Raw genomic sequence first — 24,846 nt, 5'->3', positions numbered from 1 at the left:
TGACAACAGTTCACTGGGTCAATCCTTTTAACGTTAGATTCAACAAGGTTCTTTGTTCAGTTAGACAGAAGTTAACATACTTGTTGGAGTAGTATGTCTCCTGCACCTGAGACACCAATACAAAAAAATATATATCAAGCCAAGAAATAGCTGTTTCATATATATCTATAATATTTTTATATCAACCAAGTTATGACTGTGATTTTTGCAGGCTGAAAAAAAAGCAGAAAATCTGTTTTGATAGAAAATTAAAATTGTTTTAGCTATTTTAAGTAGAAATTGTTTGCATATATATTATTGAGTCATCTAAACATGCAACTTCCAGTTAACTGCCACGAATCATGGTATCACCCAAGATCTTATTTCTTTCATGTGAGTCCCTTTAAAGGCATTGAAGACTCACCCCAAACCGCGTGCGAACATCTGAAAAAGTTAACTTTCCGTTGCTTGCAAATGACGTTTTCTTGTTGTCGCTACAAAATGCAGACAGTAATGAAACGTGATACCTTGTTATCTTTTTTCTAGACCTAATATGTCCACACTGCTATGTACACTGTGTTGTGGGTATTGACCATAGCTGTATTGACTGTACCCTAGTGTCTAATTACCAACGGTAGCAAGTTGTTTGTGTATTTTCTGGGATCGATGGTGGTGTCTAACATTTCTGTTACACCTAATTCGAAACTAGGTCATATTACCGGCATGAGACGTTTCTTTGTGCGCAAGTCTGCACACCCTTTAGTACAGTAAAATATTGGCAGGGAGACACAACCCTTGCTCTCATCTTTGGCTTCTTCGATAGAGATCTTTGCGATGAGATTCCCAGAAATCTAAGGAGAATCTTGCTCATTTTTGGAGAAATCTCCTAACTAGTTGAAAAGTTGTGTCTGAGGCTAGTTTAGTTTAGTTTAGTAGAAAAAAAGGATCAGGAGGGACACTTAAGTCCCCATCAAGGACCCTATAGAGAGAGAAAAAAAAACTGAAGACACAGACACTCAGACCCGATTACAATGCTTAAAGTGCTTGTCCAAATCATTCTTAAACCCATTCACACTACTTGCAAGTACAACTTTCTCAGGCAAACCATTCCACTCATTCACAACCCTATTAGAAAAAAAGTTATGCCGAATATTAATCCTACTATGCGACTTTTGGAGTTTAAGACAATGACCTCTAGTACAACTATTGTTAGCAAACAAGAAAAAGTCGGTAAAGGATAAATTGTCGAAACCATACACAATCTTGAAAACCTGGATCAAGTCCCCACGTAACCACGTAAGGCTGTCATGTTATGAATCCGTGATGTCCTAGAGCCAACAGATCTGAAATCTTTTACTGTCTCTGTTGTTATTCTTTTCATATTTTCAAGGTAGAATGCAAACAGATACCTAAACCAATGCCATCGATGATACATCGTGTTAAGAAATTTGCAAATGTCATCTCCGCTAAAAATATAAATATTGCAATAAAAAAACAAAAACATAAAGCTCTGAAGCACATGTGGAATGGATGACTTATTTGTAAGTCTAAGGAAAATAAACCTGTGATCTTCCAAAAGTTTGGCAAAGTTGTTCTCCATCGCATCCAGCAATAGTGATGGTTGATTTTGTGCATCCTTGAAGATTTAATTCTTCCCCAATCAATTTTCAGTTGGTGTAAACTCATGTCTTACTGTGACTATTTGATCATTTGTAAACGTAATTCTGTAGATCTCATTGGTTGTTGGTCAAGAGTATCACAAATTAACAACCAATTAATTCTCTTTACCACAGGTGCCCCGAGGTGCCCATTTGTTTCACTTTTTCTCCCTTTGAAATATAAGTGACATTAACTTTCTTCCATCTTACATCTTATTCCATCTATCCATTCAATATACCTCTGTTTTTATCAAACTTGTTCACTGTCTGTCTCCTTTTGGAATCTAACTAGCATAATTTATATCCATCCATCCGGCATCTTACATCTTCAGCATTCTGGTAACTTAATAAACTATCTCTGTTTACATTTGTAATCAAAGCAAACAATGTCTGCCATGTTCCATACTTTGTTTGCTGCTAACATTCCTCTAAACCTGTCTTTCTATTGATCTTGCAGAACTGCCAAACATTAATCCCACAAAAAAAAACGAAAGTTCAAAAGGATACTTATTGCTCGAACGCACCGAAATGTGTTACAAACAGGTCTGCCCAAATTAACCAAGATGTTGACATAGCTGCAGGACTTCACAAATTCCCTGATTTGGGTAAATAGATGAAACCAATTGGAAAACATGACTTCAACAGTTCACAAAAAAGTCATTCCTGAGGATGGAAACTTGTAACAGGCTGTTTTCTTTGCAGATCGTAGATTCGGAAGAAAGAGGTGGTGGGCGTTGACCCAGAATATAGTCAAAGGTGGGGCAGTGCTTAAAGTCTCAATACCTGTTTGCTGATGAATTTTGGAAAACAAACTTCCGAAGTAAATTCAATGTTTCTTATTCTAAATGCACTGTGACCAGGTGAGTTTAATGGACAAAAGCTGTCGCAGTCAAAAGAAAGAAATTTATCTTCTGTTGCCCTTATGGCGCGAACGAGTTACCCCCAAATCAGCATGTTCATTACACAAATGTAAACAAAATAGTCTACACATGTGGCCCCATCAAGGTTTTAACGCAGACCTATACTCGTATTGTCCACTTTTTACAATTCCACAGTGGAAATGTATGCAAATACCTGTTTATTCATTGCAATGGAAGGAAATGGCAGTTTCCCAAGTTACATCTATCAGTAAGACCAAGAGAAAGATACTATTCAAGAGAAGGTACCTAAGACAGGCTACAATGCAAGTGAAAGTAGTCTTACTGTAGGCCCAAGGGTCGTAAACAAAACCGAGAGATTTGATTGGCACCTGACCTATTGGGCGGGGCTTGCAAATTTTGATTGATGTTTGTAGAATCTACTGACTCGTTAAAAAATCTGGAAAATTTTATTCAGTTCAAAATTTTTAACGACAGATAAGTCAATAAAATAATGCATAATGATATGAAAATTGCATAGAACAGTGTCACTTTCACTGAGCTTTTAGTGCAATTAGCTGGAAAGGTCAAAGATTAAATTTGGCAAACAAGTTATGAGACCTTTAAAAGTTACCAAGTAATAGACTCTAGAGCAGGGCTGGGCAACCTTTTTGAATGATTGGGCCAGATATAAGGAGTGAAAAATTGACTGGGCCGCACCTAACCAACGACCTGCTGTTGATTTCAAACCTTTGATTCCGACTTGAAAGCAATAGGTGTGTGAACTTAATCTGTATTCACAAAAACATCATGTCAATACAGTACAGTTGATAATTAATGGGGATAATAGGCTTACCTGACAGCATCATTAGTAACGATAAAGTCTGAGCAGTTAGCTCATTTTTTGTGATGATGTAAAATAGATTGATATTTTTCTTTTTCATGAGACATCTCACGGGCCGCAAAAATATCACTGGCGGGCCGCACTATGAGGTTGCCCACCCCAGCTCTAAAGGTATATGGGAAAGCGGGATAGTATAGTTAAGACAGATAAGAGAGTAGGGCAGTTACATAGCAATGGGTCAATGGGAGTGCAGAGCTAAATGCTACCAATGTTTGAAGGCTGGGAAAATTTAAATCCTCTGTGCCAGTTTTTCATTTATTTTCTCTTTTTCTACATAGCTGCAATAAGGGATTCAGCCTCATATATGCAAAGAATACTAAGCTATGTACACTTGACGTGAAAGTGCAGTAGGTCTAGTCCTAACTGTTGATTTTTGTTCTGAAAAATAACAGACTTTCTCAAGTCACATCTTTTGTGATGTTCATTGAAAATATTTAATAACTGAAAAACAAAATAGTCTCTCTGTGAAAGGTGTCTCACAGTAAGGGAAACTACTGTAAGAACAAGGCTAAGAGCTTTAATTACTATTTCTGCAAGGTTATCAAACCTTCAGATAAAATACTTTGATGGGAAACTTAGAACAAGGCTAAGAGCTTTAATTACGAATTCTGCAAGGTTATCAAACCATCAGGTAAATTCTACTTTGATGTTAGTTAACATCAATCATGAAACATTGTGCAAGCATACAGTATATGTGCTGCATGTTGAAGCAACTTATGTATTCAATTACATTTATATAGCTTAGCCTTAAACATATAAGTTAACATTACACTCATTTTCCCATCAATTAATTCCTAATGCTAACATTACTTCGCTTCCAAAAGTCAAGCATATCTGAATTGACAAAGCAAACAGACTAAAGTACTGTATTCTGGCACAATTAAGATACTGTATATGTGCATTTATGTATAATATCGGCATACAATGTGTTCATAACGTGTTCATGTACCTCTACTTACTGACTGCTGAACATGCCATCAAGTAGAAAACTAGGACAACCAGGTCATATTGTACAAATTTGTCAGAATTAGACTAGGACATATCCCCCATTTTGCATAAAAATTTAATTACTCATTATGGTTCAGAGGTTTGGTATGAATGTCTATGTACCTTTGATGTATTTGAGTTAGTCAAGTTAGATCAAATATTTGCCTCAAACGACCACACACGACCAAATAATCTTGTTAAAGATGCTAATTTATTAATCTTGCCGTGACAGATCAAAATCAATAGAGGGAAACAAGACAAAAACGGATCCCTGCAGTAAGTTTAAGGCTAGATGTTATATACTTGGCTGATAATGTTCCATATAATTGAATAATAACAGGAAGCTGCAGCACTGTGCTGCATGCCATTCCAAATAGAAGATTGGCTGCAAATACTACACTGAGCTTTCACACCTTTGGACCATTACCTTTGGACCATTACCTAGCCCAGTCTAGAACTTATACTGAGCATATCAGAATATTTTGTTTGTAAACATGCCCAGCAGAAAATCTTGCACAACCAACTATGGACAGCCAAGTAATATTGAGGGGCAATACTTCCCCATCGTACCTGTATTGTTTGCACTATCGCAGTGGTGGTTTCTTGAGCATTGCAAGAACTGTCTAAGAGTGTTAATAATTCTGATTAATGATATGACTGTAGTTCAATTAGCTCCCATGTCGAATAGGCATAATGTTATTATCCCTTTTAGCAAAATATTTCAGTCCTAAGATGCGTGTAAAAGAGAGGATAACTTTATTCGTACCTTTCGAGGTGAAATCTACAAGCTGAATGGCAGTGCCCTGAACTGAAATTCTCTCCCTTTGTTCCAGAAGGCTAGGTAGTGTCGATGTATCTGGTGCATTCGTATGTGAAAGTAAGCGTCTTTGAGTTCCATGCTCACCGTCCACATATGCCCTTTCTTAGCGAAAGATACTCAGTGTTAGTGTTTCCATGCAGAAATGTTTTGGTTTGACATGATTTTAGTTGAGGGGTTTCAATATTAGAATGGGACACCATGAACCCCATCCATCTTTTTGGTGAGAAAAAATGAGGACCAAAATAGTGGTCCCAACTCTCCCAATACCTCTATGACTGCCCGTTGTTTAGTAATGACAAAATTCCCCCCTTTGAACAGGGTCCATGGGCATTGGTGTTACTCTTCCCCATCCCCGAAAGGTGGACAAGTGGTAAGCTTTATTCTGTATCCCTCTGATACTGTCTTCAACACCCACTAATCCATGACGATAAGTGCCCACTGATGGGCAAAATATCTTAATCTCTCCCAACCCCCCCCCTCCCGCCTACTGGAGGAGCAGCCACTGTTAAGTGTCTAGTTGTTGTTGCAAGTAATACTCCTCTGCTATGATTATACCTTCCTCTCGCCCTACTCCGCATTCCCCCCCCCCCAAGGTATTCTCCTCTGTGGAGCTACTTGACCTCCTCTGGATGGTCTTGTCTCTCTAGGTCTATAAGGTTGAGGTCTGTTCCTTTCAACTGACTTAAATTTTGACTGCGCCAGGGTCTCTTCATGGGTCACCTCCTCCTGCGGCCTCTGTTGAAAACTTGATTTTGCCTCAAAACAAAGGCCAACTAATCCAAGAGACCACATTCTCCCTTTTGGATGTCATAGATCTTGTTGACACTCTGGCAAACTGGAAGTATATATGTCAATGGACTCAAAAGCAAGAGGAGCTTTAAAAAGTGTTAGAAGGTTACCAGTTTATTCTAAGCATGGTCAAACAAGAGTGCTCAGGTTGTGGAGAGACAGGTAAGTGAGGAGCGAAGTAAATACTAAGTTTCCACACCGATTGGACAAAACAAGGGCCTGAAGCTATATAGAAGGGCCGGAGGCTAATGGAGGATTTTACATAGGACCCTGCTCAAGGTGAAGCCACATCCCACGTAGGAGACTGGGGACCTTCCCCCTCCCAGAAAATATGCTGTGAACGTAAAAATCCCCGACTGAACCATTTCCCATGGAAGGTGGAAGATGAAAGGTCAGGCTCCTCCTCCCCTTTGCACATGCCACTGATCAGGATTGCAAAACCAGTGGCAAAAACTAGGTAAACTAGGTCTCCAGTTCCATTTTGCAATTTATAACTACAATCGCAAGTTGTGTCCTTGGGCAAGATGCTTAATCTCAATTGCCTCTCTCCACGCAGGGGCTAAATGGGTACCTGTGAGGTAACTGGTCATTGGGCGCAGTATATACCTGCAGCCGCCTGGAGGGATTGTCTATGAGACAGGTTATCAATGACCAGGGGTAACATATTGTCTGTAAAGCGCTTTGAGACCTATTGCTGGTATAAAGCGCTATATAAATGTGGAATATTATTATATTATTATTATTAAGTTATGAACTGAGTTCCAAAGAACATATATTTGTATATGCAGATCTGAAAGTCTCTGAAGTATGTTTAATGCTGCAAATTCAGTACTTTTTGTTTAGAAAATGAAAGTGACATAACAGAACTGAAACTAAGATCAGAGAGGATTATGAAGGAGAAACAAACTTCTATTTTCAATGATGTGAAGTAGTTCAAATGTCCTTCATCTCTCAGAGATTAGCAATACCTGGATGTTTTTAGTTATGTCTGCTTATGCCACACAAACAATTTTCAGAAATGATCTGGCAACCAGAAAGCCAAAAGATGTTGACATGAGAACATTCAAGGTATACTTCACATAGGGGTCTTGTACTAAATTAAATGTGTCCATGAGTGCATCTACATTTGGAGGATAACGAGGCAGGGATGTGAATTCGTTTCCATTCCTACTCCCTTGACCGCCAGTTAACGTCCCCATCCAACGGACGAGAGTGTACCCAAGCATCTGACCACTTTCTCAATTTATACTAAGGTAGGCAAAGGCACCCCATTCGACATCACTGCAGTGCAGATATGACGAACAAAGTTGTTTTCGAAACCAAGTGAATGACAGAAACAAACCTCTTCTCCAAAGTTCACAAACCAGAAATACCAAATTCACGGAAGACTTTGCACATTACCACTGTACTGCAGCGATTTTGAATAGGTCAAGAGAATCTGGCTCAAAACATTTTACTTAAAATTAAGTATTTAATGACTGTCACATGAGACAGAACTCCAATTTCCAGTACTTAACACATGATTTAGACTCACTTGGCAATGTCTTGACATAGCCTGAGAAGCACATTGGTATAGTTCTCGGGTTGATTGGGTGGAGGAGGGTGTCCTGCAGTTACCAGGGGAACAGGTGATTGGGTAAAGTGGAGAAGATCCCCCCCCCACCCCAACTCTGAACCTGCCGCTCAAACAAAATTATAAGAAATGTCAGAAACAGGCCTCTGTATTCTGAAATATAAAGATTACCAGAAAAAGGTTTAACGTTTGTACCATAACACTTACATATAGGCCATGTATTATCTGCTGTATATTGAGCATATATAAGTATTAAAGCAACACACATCATGAATATTATTTGCAATGACTCTGAAAGGCTGGATAGGGTGCCATGAGCCTTCAATTTAAGTGTATTTTACTTAAAACATTCATATACTTTGGGATTTGTGCTGTCAAACCTCGCAGGTGAAAACCACTTCAACCAAGGGCTAAACCCTCTTTCCACACAAAGACAAAATAACAATGTGTTGATAACAATAAGTGGTGAGGGGAGAGAAGATAGGCTCACTGAAAGTGCCCATAGAAATCTACCCATCCCAAAGAAGTGATTCAGAGAATGGCACAATTTTATGTAGAAACACTCTTTTGATAGAGCTCTACCTCTGGCAACCTGGTGATGTTACTCATTGCTAGTTGTGTTTTTGAACTACTGTAGTCATACAAAATACATTAATTAGACAACTGAAGACCCCCAAACACTTTGATATATTCTATCCTTCATGAATCTCCCTACCCCATCCCCAACCTTCCACACACTACACTAGAAAATATTAAGCCAAGTCTGATGATAATCTAACCTTGGTTTATTCTGTTGCTACCTCTCAACAGTGGATTCATATTAGATAGGCACATGTATATATGCAGGTGCAAACTGCATGATATAGTATGACAAATGTATTTAAAATGTAAGTTTGAATATATTCTGTAACTGCACAAAATCATTACTCTCCCAAGCAGGGTCATGTACCTGATGTTTATCAGGGATCTAACGACCATCATATTTGGCTAAAGTCCCACATATTGAAAAAGATATCAGATAATTAGAACAGACTGATCCCTACACATAAAGATACTTAGTTTTAAATGAATTTCTTCATCTTGAAGCACAAAGACTTAATTGCATAGGCACCATACCCCTTAAAAGGGTTTAGACCCTAGGTTATTAATTTTTCATAGTCCTAGATGCTATTCACAATTCATAATTTGCTGACACAAGAGGTGAGAGAATTGCCCAGAAATAAATAACATGCATTGCCATGCTTTTATGTAGGCTTTGATCATATTATTAACTGATACCCATACAATGTTTTCTTTGGCTTTCTAGAAAGGTCACAGACTAGCTGCTCAGGTATGCTTAAAGAATCAGGATACTGTTGCAATATAGAGAGTCCCAGCTACACAGTGGAGATCTATAACAGTACCAAATTTGAAATAGAGTTTGCTCCCATAGAAATTAAGAGTGCATTTGCCATAGACTATAGTGGTCCAGTGGAGACAGGTAGGCCAGGAGTTCAATAATATTTTTTTAAATATTGGGCAGTCAATAAAACTGTGTCATTCAAGCTACAAGAATAAAACAATGCATATTTATGGACCACACACTGTAATTGTGCATTATTTGTATGTGTCTGTACCAGGCTGTGTTCATTCCACTGTTGGATGTAGCCCTCTTCAGGGGCGGCGATTTGTTTCAAATATTGGGGGGGACATTTGCTTGGGAGCAGGCAAATTACTATCAAAGCGAAGCGCCACCATCGGTTGGCGCGGAGCGTACAAGAAAATTTCTGGTTTTGATAGCTCCCCAGATCACCGGAAAAGGCACTTCTTGGGCTTGAAAATGACCAACAAGATGTACACTTTTGCCTGAGAACCAAGTTTTTCCCAATAGTTTTTTTCATTCATAACCTTTTTCAAGATTGTCACCAGTCACACATCATGTTCGACCTCATGGCATCTCCTGTGGATCATTGCTTTTGTAGGTAATTCTACGTAACGCCCCACAATACCCGTCAGCCCCACTTTTCAAGATTTTAAGCCCATTATTTGTTCAGAATTCGAAAAATAATTTCACTTCAAAACATACCCATAATGTTGCACAAAATTTCATCTATGGACAACCAATATAGAAAAACCCCCTTCAACCCTTAACAGACCGGTCAAATTTGCACGAGTAGAGGGAAGTATCATGAAGATTATTGGTCAAGGAATTTTCGAAAATTCAGACTCAGTTAATTTATTAGTGTATACAAATATTAAAACCTCTTATACAGGTAACGGCTACTATAAAACTTCGATATCATAAAAAAATACCCCAAAAATATGCTTGAGGGGGGCGGTCTCCACACTTTGCACCCCCCCTTGGCTACATGCCTGTGGTTAGCAATCTTGTAGGAAATTACAGGCCAAATGGAAACCCAGTGAACCCATATCGATGTGGATCATATATATGATTGGAGGGGCGAAGCTTGTAGGCAAACTATCTAGGTGTAGCGCCAAGGTGGCGCGAAGCTCAAAAGAAAATTTTGTCTGAAAATGCCTCCCAGATCGCTGGAAATGGCACTTCCCAGGCCTTTTAAGTTGCATCTAAGCATTTTCTATTTTGAAATTACTAGCGATATCATAAAAAAATATGCTAAAAAAAAAACTATGCCACCAAATATTGGGGGGGATATTAGATACTATATCCCCCCACCTAAAATATTGGGGGGGACATGTCCCCCCGTCCCCCCATGATCGCCGCCCATGGCCCTCTTCATGATTTTCCAAGTTTCTCTGTCCATTGCAAGTCTAGTCCATGTGTTGCCTATGTATGTTGTTATGTCATCCCGCCACCTACATTTCTGTCTGCCTCTACCTCTCTTTCCGTATCTGGGTTGCCATTCTGTATAATCTTTTGGTCCATCTATTGTCCTCCCTTCTCATCAGATGTCCTGCCCATCTCCATTTTGCTTCCTTAATCTTAAGAATGGTGTCTTTTACTTGTGTTTGTTTCCCTGATTTTTTAGTTCTTGACTTTGTCCCTTACTGTAATGTTGAGCAGTCTTCTCTCCATCGCTCTACTACAAGAAGGAAAAGATTTCGTACAAGAGAAAGGTACAAGTTATCTAGTAATACTTAGCGATTCCTGTTATAGACAGCTAAATCACCTGTACTTAGTAATCTCACTTTGCTGTTCTTAATAGGCTATTTCTGTAAAAGCCCTTCTAAACTACTTACATTGCAGATGACTGACGATAGTACATTTCGAAGATGATCACCTCAAAACACTTCAAGATGATGAATTTGTGATATTAGTTTTATTTCAATATATTCATCAAATTGTAGCATTTACTCCTGACATTTCAACAAAATGCAAAAGGTTGTTGGTTTGATAATAAAATAATAAACCTTTGAGAGCAGATATAACACAAAGTCAAGAATGTTCAATAACTTTACTGCCACTATATAGCTTAAAAACAAGTTTAGCCATCATATATTTGTTGGTTAGACATAAATGGTTATTTTCTAAGGATCATCTAGGCAACACTTGAAAAAGAAAAGCTATTACAAAGAGATATTTCTCAACAACTTAGATTCTCCGTTCAAAGCATAAATGACTAAGCAACAAATTAATTTCTTGTACCACTTGCCTGTAATTGTTGTTTTGTTTTTGTTTCATAAATTAATGAAGAGCTGATATGATTGCTATCACACTGGTCAGTAAAAATTGAAATACAAACATATGCCAAAAATGTTCCTACTCAAATGATATTTTGGGTCACACTATAAACCATGTACCACTGTCGTCTGGTTGAAAGTAGAAATTCTCAATTACTGTTTGGAACCTTCATCCTATAGACACGAGACCATACAACAAGAGACCATTTAAGCTATTCTAACAACTAAGTCATCAGTCCTGATGTGATAAAACACAGAAAATATCAAAGCAACAAGCACACCACTGTATGGCTACTACAGTAAATCAGAACTAAATCCATACTACTACATGGTGCCAATGTGCAGTGTAATTGTTCAAACTAATGTTGCTACTAAAATTTTACAGAGCTCTTAATATTAAACCATAAATATTGTGGCTGTTATATATGTAAAAGTTACTTCAAGCTATGGGGGAACAGAATGACAAGGATTAATTTTCACCTTGCAAAAAAATTTACGGATTATCGTTAGCATATTGATGGATTCAACAATTACTCGCTAAGCTAAGAAGTTCAACCATGAGATTTATTTACATCATTTATATCTTTCATAGATCTCTCTCAAATGACTTGACACAAATCTTCTGGAAAGTTGCTATTTGAAGGAGGCATTGCAATAAGGAGGGAGCCATTGCTGTAAAGAATTTAAATAGTTTTTTCCGTGATCAATTTTCGCTTGTCTCATCTTTCCTGATGATGTCATAGAGGCGGCTTATCGCTCTCATCTCATGAAAGGGTCTCTGTTAACAGCTCATCTCCCACCATCCATTTTCTTCTCTCTGACGACGACATGAGCAGCTCACATGAAACCACACATGCCATACAATCTCAGAATTCCTCTCGGACTAATTTCCAGAGCTGAGAGCTTCCGACACCATAATGACCCTGGCACACTGCATGAGAAATCCAACGCCACAATTGCATGATTGACGTCAATTTCTTCTCCTGACACCGCCTCTGATGGTATTTGGTTTTTTACCCCGTACACTCTCGTGCCTAAGCTTTGTCCGAGATTAAATTAGCAAATAAGATGCTGAGAAGGCACTTTCCCGGGCTGCACAGTTAATTATTAGTCAAATGAGCCAGCTTTTAACCAAACGTTACTTTGCCCACCGACCTGTTTCCAATTATAAATTAAAAAACTCTTGGCCAAATCTAGTGTATATAAACCCATTGCTAATATACTGCCACGGGCAGCTTGAACTTTGGTATACGCAACAAGGCACTGATAAATGTCAAGAGCTTCCCGACCATTTTTCATAAGAGACTCTTTTAGTATTGCAAATCAATAAGCAGTGTAGAAGAAAATGCCACAAACTTAATAGATCAAACATCTCGTGGAGATGTCAACTTAGACACAAACAAAACTATTGATGCAACAAGATGACGATCTGATGAGAGGAGCGCTGAGCTTTCTCAAGATGTTTTTCATCATGATGGCAACTGCTAAATGTTGTAAGATGAATTGTCATTCATTGGAATATTAAGAACTATTTAAACAAACACTAACAAAGAATTAGGTCAGATGTTTCCTCAGCATGGTATATAAAAATATAAAAATAGTAAGGAATAATAAAGTGGAGAGTAATTTTTGAGATTCGATAAAATTGTTTCAACCTTTTTAAAAAGCACTTGATACAAACAATACTGTAGAGTGTAGACTGGAAGCTTTAGAGCAAAATATTTACATAAACATGACATTGACTACATGACTTAAATGGTAAGAATGATAATATTAGAAACTTGATCATTATGGAGTCACAGCAATTCAAGCTTTGATAAAGAGGTGGTCACATAAATTCTAGTTTTAGAATTTGGAAACCCATTTAAATTAATATAGTGGTACAATAGCCAGAATGGGGTCAAACCCACTTTACTTTCCAGGGTTGGATATTAAACCTTGCAAAAGTTCTCTACATGTTACCTTGAAATTTGGGACTCAAATAGTACAGAAAATTATTACAGCAACAACAACAAAGTAATAAATAACCTTTGTGAATTTAAGCAAAGACAGAAATTGTGCACAATTCTAATGTAAAATTCCTATAGCAACCACAAAGAAGTGCTAAATCTAATAATTTTCAAGGTTTTCATAACAGCCTAGAAAAAAGCTCAGAAATTTGAATTTGCCATTTTTTCTCCTGACTCAAGAAGGTACATGTATGTAGTATAATACTGTTCTTTTCTGACATGCACCGAAACACCCTGTCACTAACTTTCTTTGAACAAAGATTTTGAAAAGAGTGCTAGAGCTAAAAAAATAAACAAAAAACACACATTTACCGAATAGTTGAATATGTCAGTGTTACAATGAAGTGACTTTCTGTGTTTTTCAAAAATAGGTGAAGACAGCTTTCAAGTTCAAACACCTGTACCCAAACTATCATGAAGGTTATCATGTTTGTTTGACAGCACACATCTGCAAAACATTATTTATCTTTGATGCCAAAAATAGTTTAGCTTGAAAATATTCAAAATATTCCTCTGAAATGAACTAAGATCTTTTCTGGATAAACTCTAGTTTGTGTCCATCAAAGCAAGTTTAGTACATTAATGGTTGTTCAGAAACTGTTGACACATTTTTACAGATATTTTAGATCCAAACATGGCAAATGTGTCTTGTAATTTTAACTTTAATGTACATGTTTAATTAGACTTTACTCTGACAGTACAGAATCTTATAACAGCCAATCCAAAAGAAGTGAGATATACAACAAAATGAGGGCAGCATTGACTAACAATTCAAATGAGACTCTAAAACCTTTTCAATTAGGGAAGTAAATGGTAAACTCTATTACTTGTCATAACACTTTGAACGTGAATATTGCTTCAAGGAAGTCAAGAAGTTACACAAGCAGACTAAAATGTGGAACTTTCTTTCCAATTTTCACTAAGAATAATTTACAATCTTTAACACCATGTCATTTAGTATTTAATAGGTAAAACATAATCAGAATGCCAATGGGAACATTCAACAATGTTTTCTGTTATGTTTCTGCATAGGCCTGGTTGTGAGATTGTGTACCTAGGGTTTTCGGTCGGATGCAAGCAGTTTGAAGATTTTGCATCCCTGGCTAAAATCTTGCATCCAGGATGCCGAATCCTGCATTCGGAACAATGCTGAGTGGGTGTGGATAAAGTAATAAACTACTGAAGGATTCCCAGGTACCACTTGAATGATATATACACTTACCACATTACTGCAGATGAAACTGGGAGAACAAACAGCTCATGATGCAAACATGTAGTTAATGTGTCAAGACAAAATATCTGCTGCTATCTCCTATTAAAGTCCAGCCAACTCTGAAATTATGAAAGAATGAGTAACAACAGTAATGTTTGAAATAAAGAGTGTCTCAGACTTATCATCTCCACTATAAACTTATAATCTAGTGTTAGCAAATACTGTGTACTGTGTGCATCCAAGATGTAATTCCCGAAATGTGTATAAAAATGGTCGAGAAACGCTACCCAAATTTTGCTAACGAAACGTGTAGTTTTCTTCGATCCTGGGTGGTAGACTTGGAAGGAGGTGTAAGTGGGCGGTGCCCGAGGAGCAGTGCTAAAACTTTCCAATGAATAGTTAGGTAGATGGGAAAGATGTGAAAGATGTGATGGGAAAAATGTGGAGTGGGAGACAGGTAAGAGAGGAGAGAAGTAAATTGTGTGCTTTCAATGAATGTTGCTTTAAAATAAAGAGGTGTTGAGCATCTCAGACAGGTAGCCAGTCAGTCTTATTATGGTATCAGTATGTACAGTCATGCCCATAGCATCTAGATAAAAACACCTAAAGCACCCTTTACAATTGGTCAACAGTTTTTGCAAACGTCCGAACATCACTCAATAAAAAACTTGTACTTGATCAAAGTATCAAAGCCAACCATCGATATTTTGTAATGAAAATAAAGGTGAATGAGTCTATAAGCAATAAACTAAATTCTCTTCTCAACACTTTTCCCACAATAATTACAAATTACTAACTAATATTTGAAATACCATTTGACTAGTCAACCTAATAAGCTACCTTGCTATGGGATATGGAGAAGCTTCAATAAATTGATCAATATCATCAGTTGCTTGAAGCTACATTAATACTGAATATTGCTAGAATTGTCAGTATTGGTCATGTTGGAGCATGTATGATGTATTACAAATGTTCATTTCAACATACTGTACATATTAAACATAGCAACATGTACAAGTCATGTGCTGTTTGACTGACTATCACCTCAAAAGTTGGTTATTTTAGTCATTCTGTTATAAAATACATTGTCTCTTCCCTCTAATGTTGACAAACAAAATGTTCATTAGATAGTAGCAAGTCTTTTTCAGATTTTAGTTGGTGTGTGCCATATTGACTTAATGTTTGTCTTGCCATTGTCGTTTTTGTTTGTACTAAAATGAGAGTTGATTAAAATAAATAAAAAAATATAAAAAAAAATAAAAAATCAAAGTTCAGATAGCATTGTAACTTAAGTAAAACCAGATCTAGGTTAATGATAAAGTTGGTGTCACCCTCCATTACTTTGGAGTCACTGAAATGAAATAATTTTAAATAGTGGTGTGATCTACCTAAAGGAGAGTATAACTGGCCCAAAGTAGGTGTTGTATGAACTCACAAAACCTATTACACATTTCTCCTACATTCCATATGTTGGTTATGGATATATGTTTGTGACAGATGATCATAAGCCAACAATTATATACTACATATTCAACAGGTGATTATCACTCAGTCAATTCTTCTCGGCAATTTTCAGACTTTCTAGAGAATTTCTACAAACTGAATTTCTGCAGAAATCATTTATCCCAATTACAGTTTTCCTTTGACAACCATTTGAACATTTTACTATACTAAAACATTTTTGTAACACATAAATCAAAAAGTCTCAGACACTCCAAGGACTCATTACAGTATTAACCAGGACGATCTGGGTACATGTCAATCAAAGTAACCATAATCCAATCAAATTGTTTCTTTTTTATAATCTGTGTCCTCTCAATACAAAGAATATCCATTTCTAAGCTCTTTCTCTTTTTCTTTTAATCCATGATACACCAATCGAATTGTTTCATTTTTATAATCTGTATGTCCTCTCAACACAAAGGATATCCATTTCTAAGCTCTTTCCCTTTTTCTTTTAATCCATGAGACATATAAAATATAAAATAAACTTTTTTTTTGGGGGGGGGGGCATGTGACTAGGCTTACAAACTCCACTTGAGCTATTTCATGTTCATTCACTGGGAATGTTTTTCATAAATTCCTCTGGTATGAAAATTATATATGGAATCCCCATACATAACAACATCCCAAAACTAAAATCAGGATAGCCAGAATGCTGAGGATATGAGAAGACACGCAAGTCACCAATGATATTAACAACAATTGAAACAGATGTACTTAAAATGCCTGCAGTATCCTAAATTTGCACTCAAGGTCTATGATGATGTAGTTTTGCACTTGAACAAGAAGCACTTGAACAAGAAGTAAAGTCACATTTCACTTCTTAGCATTTATGAATATGATAAAATGAACTAAATTTAAACCCAATTGAAAAACCAGTGGTTGTGGTGAGAAATGTAACCAGCAAAATTAGACAGTGTATCTCAGTTAATATCTACTACTAGAGGCTCTAGAGCAGTCATTTTCATTTTCTTTCCTTTCTCATATTTTTTTTTGGTGATGCAATGAAGAAACCTACATAATTGAAAGCACTGTTTAGTTGTGGTGAAATGACTCACCTATTGTATTATCAACATAGAATAACATCCAGACACACACAACTGAATTTATTTTCAAAGGTTATAAATAATCAATTCAATATTAGAAAAAGACAAAGACAGTTTCAGGTGTGGTCCATGTACAATATGACAAATTATTGCACACTTTACTTTACACTTTATATTGTATATCTCAGCAATAGAACCAGCTATCAATATGGGAGTTGGATAAACATGCTTAGTTTCACAAGCTGTGTATTATATATTTATATTTATATACATTGGTAACTACATGAAGCATTTTCATGCTTGTTTTTAAGCTCAACTCAGTTATAGGGTGACATGCAAATGCTTCCCTCAATCAAAAAACAACGTTTTTCTTAATGACTGATAAATGCCAAAGCATGAAACTTGTGAGGTAAAGGCATATGAAATGCTCCCATCACCATGCATGTCTTTGCTAACAATAGCCCTACGATACATGTTGTATGTATCTTACATGATGCTTACATCTTCCTTATTGATGCTTACATGTCTTTCATACTGTTTAAATGTTTCTTACATGTACGTGTGTCTCTGCTTACAATAATGCAAAGCTATTTACTGTCTTTATCTTACATGATGCTTACATCTTCCTTATTGATGCTTACATGTCTTTCTTACTGTTTACATGTTTCTTACATGTATGCATGTCTTTGCTTACAATAGCGCTTAGCTACATGTTGTATGTATCTCACATGATGCTTACATCTTCCTTATTGATGTTTACATGTCTTTCATACTGTTTACATGTTTTTTACATGTATGCATATCTTTGCTAACAATAGCCCTATGCTACATGTTGTATACATGATGCTTACATCTTCCTTATTGATGCTTACATGTCTTTCATACTGTTTACATGTTTTTTACATGTATGCATGTCTTTGCTTAAAATAGCGCTTTGCTACATGTTGTATGTATCTTACATGATGCTTACATCTTCCTTATTGATGCTTACATGTCTTTCATACTGTTTAAATGTTTCTTACATGTATGCATGTCTTTGCTTACAATAGGGCTAAGCTACATGTTGTATGTATATTACATGATGCTTACATCTTCCTAATTGATTCTTACACGTCTTTCATACTGTTTACATGTTTCTTACATGTATGCATGTCTTTGCTTACAATAGGGCTAAGCTACAGTACATGTTGTATGTATCTTACATGATGCTTACATCTCCCTTATTGATGCTTACATGTCTTTCATACTGTTTAAATGTTTCTTACATGTATGCATGTCTTTGCTAAAAATAGCTCTACACTACATGTTGTATGTATCTTACATGATGCTTACATCTTCCTTATTGATGCTTACATGTCTTTCATACTATTTACATGTTTTTTGACATGCATGCATGTCTTTGCTTACAATAGCGCTTAGCTACATGATGTATGTATATTACATGATGCTTACATCTTCCTTATTGATGTTTACATGTCTTTCATACTGTTGACATGTTTCTTACATGTATGCATGTCTTTGCTTACAATAGCGCTTAGCTACATGCTGTATGTATCTTACATGATGCTTACATCTTCCTTATTGATGCTTACATGTCTTTCATACTGTTGACATGTTTCTTACATGCATGCAAGTCTTTGCTTACAATAGCTCTACGCTGCATGATGTATGTATCTTACATGATGCTTACATCTTCCTTATTGATGCTTACATGTCTTTCATACTGTTTACATGTTTCTTACATGTATGCATGTCTGTGCTTACAATATCCCTACGCTACAAGCTGTATCTTACATGATGCTTTTATCTTCCGTATTGATGCTTACATGTCTTTCATACTGTTTACATGTTTCTTACATGCATGCAAGTCTTTGCTTACAATAGCTCTACGCTGCATGCTGTATGTATCTTACATGATACTTAAATCTTCCTTATTGATGCTTACATGTCTTTCATACTGTTTACATGTTTCTTACATGCATGCAAGTCTTTGCTTACAATAGCTCTACGCTGCATGCTGTATGTATCTTACATGATACTTAAATCTTCCTTATTGATGCTTACATGTCTTTCATACTGTTTACATGTTTCTTACATGCATGCAAGTCTTTGCTTACAATAGCTCTACGCTGCATGCTGTATGTATCTTACATGATACTTAAATCTTCCTTATTGATGCTTACATGTCTTTCATACTGTTTACATGTTTCTTACATGCATGCAAGTCTTTGCTTACAATAGCTCTACGCTGCATGCTGTATGTATCTTACATTATGCTTACATCTTCCTTATTGATGCGTACATGTCTTTCATACTGTTTACATGTTTCTTACATGTATGCATGTCTTTGCTAACAATAGCGCTTAGCTACATGTTGTATACATGATGCTTACATCTTCCTTATTGATGCTTACATGTCTTTCATACTGTTTACATGTTTTTTACATGCATGCATGTCTTTGCTTACAATAGCCCTACACTACATGTTGTATGTATCTTACATTATGCTTACATCTTCCTTATTGATGCTTACATGTCTTTCATACTGTTTACATGTTTCTTACATGCATGCATGTCTTTGCTTACAATAGCGCTTAGCTACATGATGTATGTATCTTACATGATGCTTACATCTTCCTTATTGATGCTTACATGTCTTTCTTACTGTTTACATGTTTCTTACATGTATGCATGTCTTTGCTTACAATAGCGCTTAGCTACATGTTGTATGTATATTACATGATGTTTACATGTCTTTCATACTGTTTACTTGTTCTATAATTGATGTTCTCTTCTTCCTTTTGTGATATTACTATATTTGATGATTTTACTGCAATTGTCATGAATTTTGTTTGGACCACTCTATCACCCAGTAATCAATTGTCAAACTTTTATCATCTGATCAAAATTTTGAAGAAGAAAATAAATCATTTTTGCAAATCATAATTAAATCCACTATTTGTAAATATAGTGATTGCCAATTTCAGAGACTTTGATAGAGCACTCTTTTCACTTATACTGGTAAAGTCTTGATCTAATTAGGCCAAATTTATCTGATGCAGCAGCAAGAATTTCTACCTAATTTCATTCCTACCAAAATTGCAGCATTCCCAGCTATGCTCATAGCTATGATCTGGTAATGTAATGAAGCCACATCGGCAGAAACTCAATTGTAAATTGCCACCCAATCATTTTCTGTTTTTATTCAAAGTGAGAAATATACTAAGGAAATTCTCATTAAGTGGCTTTTCCCCCTTTTTACTCCCTTCTTTCTTCATGCAGTTAACAATTCATATCACTAAGTAGATGTTTTTGTCATGTTCAACGATATGACCGCTTGACAAGTTTTCCCCAGCCAGTGATCACTGCGACAAGATGATTAAAAGTTGTCAGTGTTGGGTTCAATGACATTACTGATTAGGCTTCGCAAACCCTCGCGACACGAACAGATTCCCCGTAAACTACAATCGTTCAACTCGGCTGAAGTGGCATTAGACTTGCAAATCAGGGAGCAACGCCCTAGCTCCATGTCAAATACAGAAGACGAAAAAGACTGTCTGATTCAGAACTATATCACTCAGGTAGCCTGTTAATTTAAAGTCATCTCTGCATTGAAAGAAGGCCATCCTTCCCCTTAAGTCAGGCTGGGGAGAATGGTTTGCGAAACTAGAGACTTGCTCTCACTTTGTAACAGAAAAGATGGATGTTTTTTTTTTCTTCTTCTCATGCTGACATTTTAAAATGCTTTTCACCTCCTGAGGTGACAATTGACTATATTATCTTTCCTAAACTTATCCTCCCTTTTTCAAAATCTAAGAAATATTGCTGTGCCATTCAAACGTCCACAATAACATGTCAAAGAAGGTGTGCAGTTGTAAAGAAGTAAACAAGACAGTTTTTTGTTGTAAGCCATCAACATTGATGGCGGTCGGAAACTTGGACAAAAACTTGATCGTGATGTGTGAGAGGTTAAAATTATAGAAGGCAATTTTTCACATTGCATGCAGCCACATCGTAAGGCATTCTTAATTTCAATAGAAATTACACACTTCGACAAACATTGATATAAGTGGCTTCTTGACTTAAATGTCACACTGTAAATGAGTACAATTTACCCAAATCAATGTCATAGCCATAAGAAAACATCCAGAGGGATAAGATCAGCCAACCCCCCACCCCAACCCCGCCTCTCCTTACACCCCATTTCAAAGGTGGTAAATGGGCTCATGTCACTTTTAGAATACAAATGCAGGTTCATATACTGTACCTCCAACCAAGATATTGCAAAGGGATACTGAATAATGTTCAAATGCTTGACATTCAAATATAAATGCAACTTATGAATGTAAATTGTTCAAGTACTTTATTAGAAGTGTTTGCTATCATTTTAGAATACAGGGGATAAAGGTCAATTGAATCACCCACAAATTAGTCCTGAAAAGTGTTTCTATTTTGATATTGTAAACCCTAAAGCGCTGGCTAGCTAGACTTTTGAGGATGGTCAATTTTGACAATAGAATGTGTAACTTATTATTCATAAATGCTCTTATGATGATGACAGTTCTAAGGAGCGATCCAAACAAAATGTAGTCAAACATCACATTCTTAGATGACAAGCAATTTTCGCTTTGAAGCACATATGCTAATACTGTATATATATATAATGGTTTCCAATTAATTCTGAAGTAAAACCGACAACCTCACATGTATGATGAATATGTACGTAACTGGTTTCTATCACATCACCATATCCTAGGGCTGACTAGAGCTGGAATTGCAAATCATCCACAATTACTTTTCTAGCTATATTATTTATAAGTAAAGAAAGACATCCAAAACTATCTGTGAATCAAATAAAAAAATAACCTTGAGAAGGGAGCATTGTTTTTAGGCAACAATTTTTAATTATCTTCAAGTCCCTAATTACTTAAGCATGAGTCTATCGACTGTGACTGTGAAACAACATTACTGTATGTGAGACCTAATTGTGAATTCACTATTAACAGAGTGGTTAATTATGTAATATGTTCAATGGTTCAATTTGTTACAACTGACATTTTCTTTCTTTTTCCCCATTTTTTTTTTTTTTTTTGTCCTTCTTTAGCTTTCTTCTTTTTTATACATGTTACCTCAGACTATCAGTAACAGAGTGATATCGGTAACTACTGTCCCTTAACTTATCTGCATTAACCAGCAAACAAACAAAGTGATTTATACCCAAATTAGTGTAATCAATAAACTAAATGGTTGTGTTTTTCTGTAATCTGCACTGTCAATTACCATAATTCTATACAAGATTAGAACTGTATGGTCATGCAGTCAGTAAGCTTTGCTTAACAGTGAGATGACATGCTTTGACCAAAGAGCACCAGTAAAGTCCAAAGTTGAAAATTGTTGACGTGGATGACCTTTGACCTCCACCAAATGGCATATCAGGACTCTTGTACTCAATGTGGTATTTCCACACCACTGAGTACAAAACAATTCAAAGTTTTCTCTCTGAACCTGTTGTTTTTACAAAATCTTCAGAATAATTGACTGCTATTGATGTCAAATGACCTTTGACCACAAAAAACAAGATTCTATACTACAAAATATGAAGTGCATCCAAGCTTTACACCTGGCGTTATCCTGTTTACAAAGTTTTCAGACTTAAACCGCTGTTGACCTCAAATGACTTTTGACATCCGCAGAAAACACTAGGGTTCTTATGCTCAATAAGGTGTATCCACCTACCGAATATGAAGTTCATCTAACTTATATAGTTGTTTTAGTTATCACGTTTGCAAGCAAAGGCCTCACATGCACACACACACTCTCACGCAAGCCATCACTACCTAATAGATTCCTCTTGCCCTTGGCGAGGAAATCAAGAACAGCTCTTGTGACAGTTTTGAATTTGGACTGATTAAGGATAGCTTTCCAGAGGCAGAGATTAAATTGAACAAATATAGGTTTTTTGGGTCACAAATCACTGTTTCTTGTGCAACATGAATTTTCAAATGCATAAATGTCAAATTTGAGTATACTTTCTATTGTGTAAACTGTGCCAAGTCTCACCCCTCATGACTGAAAATCCCAATAGTGAACAAATACCCTAATTCTGGTCCAATGTCTGTCAGTTCAACATTTGAAGGATAAAATCAAACACCTCTAAATCATTCTGCATTCAGTGACTCACTTGTAGGCTGCATTGGGGTCTCCAGCATAGTCGTGTGTTAAAAAACAAAGCAGTCCTAATCCTACTTAAGACAAATATCTGAGAGGTACAAAACAAGGTGCCCTGACCTGAAATTATGGTGCAATTTTATAGTCCACAGATCACACACACAAGACAACAGATTTAAAAACATTGTACATGAAAGTGGTGTAATTATTTAGATTCACACAAGCCACACATGATGAGCTAGTTTGCTTAGGTTTAAGGTTTGCAAGGATCTCTTTCAAAAAGGCAGACAAAACCTTGCTTCGAACAGTATCTGCCTACACATATTATATTTTTTTTTAGATATTTTTGGATTCAGAAGCAGTCCTATAGTTTCACTAAATGTGCAATTTTGACCTTATGCTCAATCCCATTTTGCAGTTTTAAGAAAAACGACTTAGCTCATTATTAGGCACTATTTATTGCATTGACGTAATTACAGATAGTCAGCATTAGGCCAGTCTGGCCATACATGATACAAGGCTACAACATTAAATGTGTTATACTGTACATTGGCATTATTAAAGATAGTCAGCATTAGGCCAGTCTGGCCACATATGAAACTGTCAAAAGAGAAATAAACCTACAACACTGAGTTGCTGCTAGGCGTTATGAGATAATTCTATGGGACCAGGTGCTACTAGGTATACAGCTGATATATGTAGAAAACAAACAAAGGTGATCTAATAATGCAAATATGACACAGACATTTGAAATACATCTATAAAAATTCATACATGATACAAGGCTACAATATTAAATGTGTTATACTAAACATTTATGCTATGCACACATTCTACATTAATAATTTATGTATTTAAAGCATTTTTTATCATTTGATGATAGATGTCGATATTTTATGTTTACATACTTGTGTTAAAGTAGCTTTTGTTTGTTGATTATGAATTGATCATGGTAAGTTTTCGTATTAAATGTGATTATTATGGAATACCAATTATGTTCCATGACAATGTGATAGTTTCTTAACTTTCACTTGTCCTTTTATTAGAACAAGTATGCATGAGGAAGTCCAACAATGCAAATCTCTGATAAGCCCTTTTGCATAAATATGATGAACACTAAGTCATGTGATGAAGTGTCTGGACAACCAAATCTTGCATCTAAAATGGAAACATTACTTACATGTTGATGGATGGATATAAAGATTCATGTGGTGACAAAGTCTAGAAGAATGTCTCTAACTTGGGTAGTCATCTGGAGTTTCTAAAGTTCCAGTAATTTTATAACCAGACTCCAAATTTGAGGTACATTTATAAAACAATGCCTGTGATCATTAAAACTGATTTAATAGATTGTGTGATACCTACATGATGATGCCTACAACTTCTTCGTTGTGTATCTTAATTAACATGATTAGTAACCACCCTGTTCCTTTGAAATGTTTTGGCAGAGATTAGCAGCTGAAAAACAATCACGTGAAGCTTTGCATTATTGATACTTATGGTAATAAATAATAATTGTTTGCAATTACCAGACTGACAGATCTATAGATGAGGATAAACATATTATTCCAAAGTTGTATTGTTTCAGAATTTCACAGAGATTTGGTTGCTTATACTTTAGGAAGCTGCCTTAAAAGTTTCTTTTAATGCTGTCTGAACCGTTGTTCGACAAACAAAAATTGTAGAGTGGATGACATGACT

At 36.2% G+C, this 24,846-nt stretch overlaps 1 protein-coding gene across 2 annotated transcripts in view; it reads right to left on the bottom strand.

The window, feature by feature from the left end:
- Positions 1-24,846, bottom strand: part of LOC139968796 (zinc finger MIZ domain-containing protein 1-like) — a 168,479-nt gene that overhangs the window by 137,954 nt on the left and 5,679 nt on the right. Inside the window, exon 2 of one of the 2 annotated variants that reach the window (XM_071973194.1) lies at positions 14,438-14,547. The exons of the other annotated variant lie outside the window; for it this stretch is intronic. The gene's annotated coding sequence lies outside the window, so the exon portion shown is untranslated. The remainder of the gene's footprint in view (positions 1-14,437; positions 14,548-24,846) is intronic. 2 annotated transcript variants of the gene reach the window in all.

This window comes from Apostichopus japonicus, chromosome 6, assembly GCF_037975245.1.
Source record: "Apostichopus japonicus isolate 1M-3 chromosome 6, ASM3797524v1, whole genome shotgun sequence".
In the NCBI taxonomy this organism is placed as follows: Eukaryota; Metazoa; Echinodermata; class Holothuroidea; order Aspidochirotida; family Stichopodidae; genus Apostichopus; species Apostichopus japonicus.
This window is presented reverse-complemented; position numbering and strand designations above follow the sequence as displayed.